Source organism: Phyllostomus discolor, chromosome 9 (assembly GCF_004126475.2).
Source record: "Phyllostomus discolor isolate MPI-MPIP mPhyDis1 chromosome 9, mPhyDis1.pri.v3, whole genome shotgun sequence".
Taxonomy (NCBI): Eukaryota; Metazoa; Chordata; class Mammalia; order Chiroptera; family Phyllostomidae; genus Phyllostomus; species Phyllostomus discolor.
The window spans coordinates 53,863,118-53,872,463 of NC_040911.2; the positions used below are offsets into that span (position 1 = coordinate 53,863,118).

Here is a 9,346-nt window from a genome sequence, read left to right on the forward strand (position 1 = left end):
AGAAATCTAGTGGTCTTCCTTTTTTTTTAATCCTTACCTGAGAATATGTTTATTGATTTTAGAGAGAGAAGTAGAGAAACAGAAAGAGAGAGAGAGAAACATCAATGTGAGAGAAACATCTATGTGAGAGAAACATTGATCAGTTGCCTCCTGTAGGTACTCCAACCCAACCTGGGATCAAACCCACCTTTTGTTGTACAGGGCAATGCTGCAACCAACTGGAACACCTAGTCAGGCCACCCAGTGGCCTTCCCATCCAACCCTGTAAGTCTGACCTCTCAGGGAGGACCAAACACTCTCTTTAAATTCCTGTCATATTCTCTGCAGAAATGCTGATAAAATGAATAAGGCCCACATGTAAGGCCTGGCCACAGTGGGGAAGAAGAGAATGGAGGAGAGGAAGGCTCCAGTCCTGCCACCACTGTGAGCACCATACAGAGTGTTCAACAGGGTCTCCAGTCCCCATTCTGCCTCCCTATGTGTCTTCCCTATAAACCAAGGGAGGAAGCATTTTTAGCAGGATAGGGCTAGAGTGGCCTGGGTCCCTACAGTGCTGTATCCTTATTAATCTCTACAAAGAAAATAATAGACACTACTACTAATGATGCTTATGGCAGTTCTTTAATCCTCATAAGCCCCCAGGAAGGTCTGATGATCAACACCCTTATTACAAATCAGAGGAAACTGGGTAAAAAGGGTCAGCAGGCATGGCTTCCCCTTACCCTCAACACCAGCCTTCTCAAGGACTCACCCAACAAAGGCCTCCTCTCTCCTGCCTCCTTGGTTTCTCTCCCTACCTCTGTGGGATGATTTGATGGGAAAAGGAACTTTGCTCCAGGATTGCCTCAAAAACAAACTCTGACTCTCACCCCATTCTCTCCTCCCCTTCAGGAAACAATTACCAGAGACGTGTCCCCTCTGTTTCTATGTCCCACCTCCTTATCTGTGCGGAAGCATGCCTCCAGATTCTCCTGCACAAACTACCCCTGCCAAGGCCAGCAGTCACCTGCACAATGCCAAACCCTCCAGCCTCAGTGTGCCCTGTGTCTCGGCCAAACTCACAGTGGCATGAGAAGCTCAAGGACTTGAGACTTACTCACCATGGCTTTCCTACATCTTGTTCTGCAGCAGTGCCCTGCCCCCTCCTACACAGGACTTTTAGCCCTTTGTCCCTCTTGATCAAGTCCAGACAGCCCAGACAATGCTGCTGATTAACACTGAAGAACAATGCCCTGTTCTCATTTCTAAAAGTAGCTATACTGGAACTGCCCCATATCTTCCTGTGAAAGCCCACAAAGCATTCTACATCCCTTCCCCAAATGGTAACACACAGAGCCTTTTTGTGCCCTGCATTCTAGAATAAAGATTAGGTTAATGATTATCTGGCTGATTTTCTTTCTTGTGTGACTCTTTGAGACTCCTTTTTCCAGCTACAGTTGCCAGATTTGGCAAATAAAATGGGACATACTTATGCTGAAAAGTGATTCATTGTCTTTCTGAAGTTCAAGTTTACCTGGCAATACTGTGTCTTAATCTGGCAGCCCTTCCTGGGCTTCCACATACCACCTCATTTCCCCTGCTCCACTGGTATCTCTTTTCTTGGTATGGCTTATCCATACCCTGACCCCTACTACGGATTTTGCCCTTATCTCCCTTCTGTCTACAGCTTGTGTCTTGACATCATCCAAGACAATGATGTGTGGTTGCCTCCCAAAATTATGTCTCTGTTTCAGACTTCATCATGTGATCCAGACTTTATACCCAGTTAAGAGGCATTTCAAATATGGAAAGTCTAATATAGAACTCTCAATTTCCCAGTTCTGTCCCTCTCAGTCTCTTCCTTCTCATAAAATGCATGCAGCCAAACAGCATATGAGAAAGGGCTTCGGGTACAGGAGACATGAAAATACAATCCCTTGGATATTTTACATGTCTATATTGTTTGGACTTTTCCGTGATTAATGTGCACTATTCTTCAAAAAACGAACTATTTTTAGAGCAGTTTTAGGTTCACAGCAAAATTGAGAGAAGATACAGAGATTTTCCATATACCCTCTGCCCCACACATGCACAGCCTTCCCCATATCAATATTCTGAACCAGAGTGGTACATTTGTTACTATAGATGAACCTATACTAACATCGCTATCACCCAAAGTCCATAGCTTACATGAGGTTCACTATTGGATGTGTATTTTGTGGGTTTGGACAAATGTATAAATGACATGTATCCATCATTCCAGTATCACACAGAGGTAGTTTCGCTCCCTGAAAAATCCTCTGTTCTTCACCTATTCATCACTCCCAGCTATTCCATATACTTCTTTTGGGGGAGAGGGTATTTTTTAAGCAATTAATGTTTATAAACAAAATCAGCAGTGATCTACTATTATCTTTACATTCTGAGAATCACTGATTCATCATTCAACAAACAATGTTCTGTTCCTTTTATGCCAAGCATTTTCTAGGCATCAAGAATATAGTGAAAAGCGAGTCAAACAAAAGTTCTGCTCTTGGAAATTTACATTCTACATGCAGAGACAGACATAAACAAGAGAACAAACAAATGAACAAGATAAATACAAATATGAAGAAAATTAAATAATGTAAATTGATAGGGAAAATCTGGGGAAGGTGGAGGTGATGGTTTAGATGTACAATCAAGGAAGACCCCAGAAGATAGGGTGACATTTTTACTGAACCCTACTGAAAAAAGGGGGGCAAACTATGTGAAGATCTGGGGAAGAACCCTTTCATGCAAAGAGAGCAGCAAGTACAGATACTGGGGTAGGGCAAACTTGGCACTTCAGAAGAAGGAAAGGCAAAGAGTTCAACTCACCTTGCACAGGTGGACAGTGAAAGCAGGTGACAGAAAGTAAGGGCAGGGCAGGGAGCCGGGGCTTATAGGCCAAGCAAAGAGATCATGTTTCTTGCTCAGCATGAGGAGAGAGAATTGGATGGTTCTGAGCAAGAGGGTGATGTGATAATGTGTTGTTTTCAGAAGACCACTCTTGCTTTCCCCACTAAAAGGAATCAGTGCCCATGAACCTCAGATGACCCTCCATGGTGAGATTCCAGAAACCCAAGTGCAACAGGGTTTTTAGGCTGAATGGGGTGTGAACTTAATGGGGTGTAAACTGAGAGGCCCAAAGGACTGCCCCTCCCACACCCCCCAAGCTAGGCTTGGGGGCTGGGAAAAGCAGCATTACAAGGTGGAGAGTTATTTTGCATATCAATAACAGCAGGCTAGCTAGGGAGATGGGCATGACTTTGTAACTGGGAGGCATCTCCCTGCCTTACAGTACCTGCAGGAAAACTTGGAGACGGTTCCAGGGACTACACCTGCCCAGACTAACAATGGCAGACAAGACAGGCAGAAGAAACCACACTACTGACAGTTGTAGTTGATTGTGGGAGGAGTCGGAAATGGGGTTCCAGAGGAAGATCCGTGCGGTGATTTAAACCCAGGGTGGCAGCCATGCAGGGACTTAACCATGTGGTTTGGGGAGTAGAGAGCGGGCTCCCTTGGCCACACAACTGAGAAAGAAGGAAAGCAAGATGTAACAGCCATGCAGAACTGTCTCTCTTAGCGGTTTGAAAGGATGCAGAAGGATGCTCCAGCTCTCCATGATGACATGGTTTTAGATCAAGACTGGGAGTCTAGCTAAATTGCAGACCTCTATTTCTTTTCCTGAGACACAGTACCCCTGACTGGCCTCATTTGGCAAGGGGAGGCAGGTCTGTGTGTGTGTTTATGGGTATTTTAAAGGGACTTTGGAATTTAACAGGGACATTCCACCATTACTCTAAACCTGTATATCTTCTGAATAAATATTTCCTTTCCTTTTTACCAAACTCCGGTATTGAGAGCCACAGTATTGTCGAAAGAAAGATCCCAGGGGAGGGAAGTTGTTTCTGTAACACTATGAAGATGCAAAAGTAATAATGAAATTACTTAACACCCTGGGAAAACAACACTGGGAAGGAATAAGACTAATAATAATAAAGGTAATGAACCTAGACTAGACATTTATTTCCATGACACTAGATTTTTTAAACCAGTTTTAGTATAGTGAACTGGTTAATTCTGTAATTATTTTATTTTGTGCATATTGAAAATGTTACAGGAAGCACAAAATGGAGTAAAAATAGCCTCTTCAACAAATGGTGTTTTTCTTGCTCCATGCAAGAGAAATGAAACTCAACCAACTTATACCATACACAAAAATAAACTCAAGATGGATAAAAGACTTAAATATAAGTCATGACACCATAAAAGTCCTAGAGGAGAACATAGGCAGGAAAATATCTGATATTCCACACAGCAATATTTTCACTGATATGTTCCCTAGAGCATGGGACAAAATGGAAAGAATAAACAAATGGGACCTCATCAAAATAAAACGCTTCTGAACAGCTAAAGAAAACATCAGCAAAATGAAAAGGGAACCAACTGTATGGGAAAATATATTTGCCAATGATATCTCAGACAAGGGTTTGATCTCCAAAATATATAAAGAACTCACACAACTCCGCTCCAGGAGGACAAACAATCCAATTCAAAAATGGATAAAGGATCTGAAAAGACACTTCTCCAAGGAGGACATACAGAGGGCCCAGAGATATATGAAAAGATGCTCAGCATCACTAGCCATCAGAGAGATGCAAATGAAAACCACAATGATATACCACTTCATACCAGTGAGAATGGCCATCATAGACAGAACAACAAACAATAAGTGCTGACAAAGCTGTGGAGAGAAGGGAACCCTAGTACTCTGTTGGTGGGAATGCAGACTGGTGCAGCAACTGTGGAAAACAGTATGGAAATTCCTCAGACAACTAAAAATGGAACTGCCTTTTGACCCTGCAATTTCACTGTTAGAATTATACCCTAAGAATATGGAAACACTAATTCAGAAGAACCTATGCACTCCAATATTCACAGAAGCACAATTTATAATAGTCAAGTGCTGAAAGCAACCTAAGTGCCCATCAGTAAATGAGTGGATCAAAAAACTATGACATATTTACATGATGGAATACTATACAGCAGAAAGAAAGGAGCTACTGCCCTTTGCAACAGCATGGATGGAACTGGAGAGCATTCTGCTAAGTTAAATAAGCCCAGTGGTTTAAATAAACAAGCTAGCAAAATATAACCATACACATTGAAATAAAGAATTGAGGGTAACCAGAGGGAAGATGGGAGGGAGATAATGGAGGAAAGAAGAAAAAGGGTTTTCAAAAAACATGTATAAAGGACCCATGGGGCAAAGCCAAAGTGGGTAGGATTGAGGATAGGAAGTGGGGGTGGGTGGGGCAGGGGAAAGTGATGGTGAGAAAATGGAGACAACTATATTTGAATAACAATAAAAATGATTTAAAAAAAGGAAATGTTACAGGAACCTGGTCTATTAGATTTATGGTTGTAATTATTCAGAAGAGTGTCATTAAATATATTTGTTCAATGTTTAAATGTTTAGAGAATTTATTTTATGTGTAAGTAGTGATTTGTCAGCTATATAAATAAATGGGGTATAATAATGAAAAAAGCACTGTCTTGGATATCTTTTAAAATGCTAACTGTTCGGCCCTGGTTGGTATTGCTGGGTTAGAGCAATGACCCCTAACAGAAAGGTTGCAAGTTCAATTTTCTGTCAGGGAACATAGCTTGGTTGTGGGTTTGGTCCCAGCCCATGCAGGTACCATAACTGGTCTGGTATATGGGACAAAAAGGAAAGAATAAACAAATGGGACCTCATCAAAATAAAACACTTCTGAACAGCTAAAGAACAATCCCAGATCAATGAACAACCCCAATTAATGTTTCTTTTTCTCTTTTCCTCTCTCTCTAAAAGCAATGAAAAAATATCCTTGGGTGAGGATAAAAACAATGCTGACTGTTCAACAAGTATACTGAAATAATGAATTAGGTATTATACACAGTCAGGTAGGGGGAAGACCTCTTTATACAGGTGCCAGATATGCAGGCTTTATGGACAATAGCAAAGAGGGTGTTCAGCTTTTTGGGGGCTCCTTTCATGGCCTGGGCAGGGGTTGGATGGCCTGGGGAGCCACGAAGTGGTCGGTCAAAACAATTTTTGACCCTAAGTCAGGAATTTAAACCTCTAAAGGCTAGGGGAGATAAGGTCTTTACTATACCCACCCCTCTTCCCAAATAAAAACCCTGAAAGCAAAAACCATAGGGAAAAATGATTAATTTGACTCCATCAAAGTTTAAATATTCTGTGGGACAAAAGTTCTTAACAAATTAAGAGACAAGCAAAGATCTAGAGACAGTATCTAGAACCAAAAAGACTCCTCCATAGCCCCAGGGAACAGAAAAACTGACAGAGAAGAGGCAAGAGCAGAGACAGGCACTCAGCACAAGGAAGAAAAGAACTGTCTAGTCAACATAGAGCCTAGGGACCGAGGAAACGATTTAAACCTAGCAATGCAAGGTCCTATCTCACCATCAGATGGCCCAAAAGCCCAGGGAAAGAGAAGCAACCCCACATTGCCTAGGGGAAGGGAACACTGGGCCCACCCCTGTAAAAGGCAACTTAGTAGTGACTATTCAGTACACACATGACCTCACCTCACAAAGCACAACTGTCATGGGTGCACAAGGAGACATACTCAAGAGTGCTGATAGCAGCTGTGCTGGGAACCTGCACAAACATCTCACACTGTCCTGTCCTGTGGTCCACCTTCCCTACACACATGCAGGAAAAGGTCTGGCCAGGGGTGACCTCAGTGGGGAGGGAGTTGCCTAGGACAGAGGTCCCACCTTGGTCAACACTGCAGTCATTCCCACCTTTTGTGCTCAATAGGGTGGGGACACTGGTCTACCAGCAGGAACCTCATATCCCTATGGATGGTGGTCAAAGGTGATTCTGATACTGCAGTAGTTTATGGTGGTCAATTCATCAGAAATGTGGTAGCATTTTGTAAAGAGAATGTGCTCAAATGTCACTTAGGTTGATAAAAATGAGCACAGATAGACAAACTAGGTCCTGAAGGGCTGGCCTGCTGGTGAGGAAAGCTCCTGTCACAAGAGTGGGCTGTGGATGCAGGAAAACCTTCCTTTAGCACACAAGAAGGGGCAAGGCTGGGGGGAAGTGCCATGGACTCCACAGCACCCTAGGAGATATAATGAGGAAGGGGTGCTATAGCATAGCCCTGTACTATACAGAACAAACTACCCAGCCAAGGTAGCAGTAGTGTGGGGAACTCTGTCTGGGCCATACTGCTTGGAGCCCCTTGCTCAGGAGCAGGCCTTGAGAAGAGCCAAACAGGGGACTAGGGTCTATGAAGGCTCCTAGTCAGATAAAGTTTGCAAGGTCACCGTTCTAGTTGCCTCACAGGAAGTCTGTTGGGATCAGACTGAAGACAGTGACATTGTCTCACCCAATGGGATACTAGGGCCAGAGGAAGCCAGCCTTGGCTCCCAGATCACTGGGCACCCCAGTGCTCTGGGACTGGTGGGAGGCAGAGCCATTCCTAAAATCTCTGGGGTGTGGGGGTGGCTCAAGAGGCTGAGGCCTCAGTTCTCTGGGCTTCACAGGTGATCTGGTTCAGTGGGAGAGCTTTGCAGCCTGCCCCAAGGATTGGAATCTCAGCTTCACCCCTTCCTAGATGTGTGTCCTTGGTGAAGTTAAATTTCTGTGCCTCCATTGACTCACCTGTTAAATGGAGATAATAGCACCTACTTCATAAGATTTGTGAAAATTACAAGGAATAATTCATTTGCATCACAGGACACCTGGCTGGTCCCAACTCCCAGTTCAAACCGCCCAAAGCTCCAATGTTTTGCATAGTGGTTCTTAAACTACTGCAGCCTCTAGCCCTGGCTGGCGTAGCTCAGTGGATTGAGCGCGGGCTGGGAACCAAAGTGTCCCAGGTTCGATTCCCAGCCAGGGTACGTGCCTGGGTTGCAGGCTATAACCCCCAGCAACCGCACATTGATGTCTCTATCTCTATCTCCCTCCCCTCTCTAAAAATAAATAAATAAAATATATTTAAAAAAAAAAAAAAAAACTACTGCAGCCTCAGAATCACCTAGAGGACCCATTAAAAACATGCATTGCTGGACCCACCAGATAAGTTTAGAATTTGCATGGGGAGCAGGACGAGTAGGCCCAGACACCAGATGAGTGCGGTGTACAGTGTAGGGGACCGAACCTCGGCACAGGACCTGCCACCACCTGCATGCTCTTGGTCACCTCTCCAGCACGCTCCCCACCTCCACACCCCGCAGGCAACGCTCCCGCCCTGGGCCCAGGCGTCCTTCCCTTCCCTCCGCCGGGCTTACCTATCTATGGAGTATCTCTCAGCCGCGGGTCCCTACTCTGAGCTCCTGAGCTCCCACAACCTTGGGTCTTCCACTGGATCCCCGCTCCCGCGGTTTACATTATTATCCACGCCCACCAAGCCTGGGAACCCCTAGATGTGCCCCCACCCCTCCCCAGGGGCCCCTCGGAGCTCTTCCCACCAAATGTTTACTCCATCTCCTGGGCATACCCGTTTCCGCTGCAGCTCCCACACTTTCCCCGCCCTTGGCCTCCCTCGAGCGCCCCGGGCTCCCCTTTGGGCTGCACACTCCTCGTACCCATCCTGGGGAACGCTGGATCGAGCTTACCGGACCCCTCACCAGAGGCGGAAAGCCGAAAGCTGGATCCGCTGGGGCCAGGGGAAGACGAGCAGGGCGGTTGGGAGGGCTAACGGAGGAAATGCCGGAGGATAGGCGGGCCCACCTCTCCACAGCCCCACCCTCCAGAGCACCTCCCCTGCGGTCTGTGCTGGGAGGAGACGCGCCGGGAGCCGGAAGGCTGGGCGGAACAGGCCCCGCCCTCCAGCCTGAAGCGTCAGGATCCCCAAGTCCTGGGGAAGAGCTAGAGTCACACAGCAGCTCCAGGCTGCAGTCACCCGGAAAAGGAACGTTTTCTGAGTGTGCCCACCTATCCACATCCCCTGCACTTTGGAGAAGCGTCTCTTCGGAGTCTGATGTACAAAGGTGGAAACCAAGTTTCTTGCTGAGAAATCCTCAGGGGAAAAAAGGGACCTGAGAATTTCTCCTGTAAAGGGTGTGTGAAGACCAACCATTCCTGAGGGATAGGTGTCTGGTCTGCAGCCATCAAGTCTCCAGAATTAGTTTTTTTGCTGTTGTGGTTAACTTTTTTTCTTTTTTTTTTTTTTATTTTACTCATTAAATACAGTTTTCTCCTTTTTACTCCCAGTCCAGGCCCCCTCCCACCCCTCCCCACTTCCCTCCCATTACCACCCTCCCCCTAGTTTTTGTCCATGTGTCCTTTAAGTTTGTTCCTGTGAACCCTTCCCAATGT

At 45.5% G+C, this 9,346-nt stretch overlaps 1 protein-coding gene across 6 annotated transcripts in view; it reads right to left on the reverse strand.

Moving 5' to 3' along the window:
• The window catches only part of SLC41A3 (solute carrier family 41 member 3), a 76,827-nt gene extending 68,072 nt beyond the window's left edge, over window positions 1-8,755 (reverse strand). For all 6 annotated transcript variants that reach the window (XM_036009371.1, XM_036009370.1, XM_036009372.1 and 3 more), the window contains exon 1: window positions 8,644-8,755. The gene's annotated coding sequence lies outside the window, so the exon portion shown is untranslated. The remainder of the gene's footprint in view (window positions 1-8,643) is intronic.
• Between the last annotated feature and the right edge of the window lie 591 nt (window positions 8,756-9,346).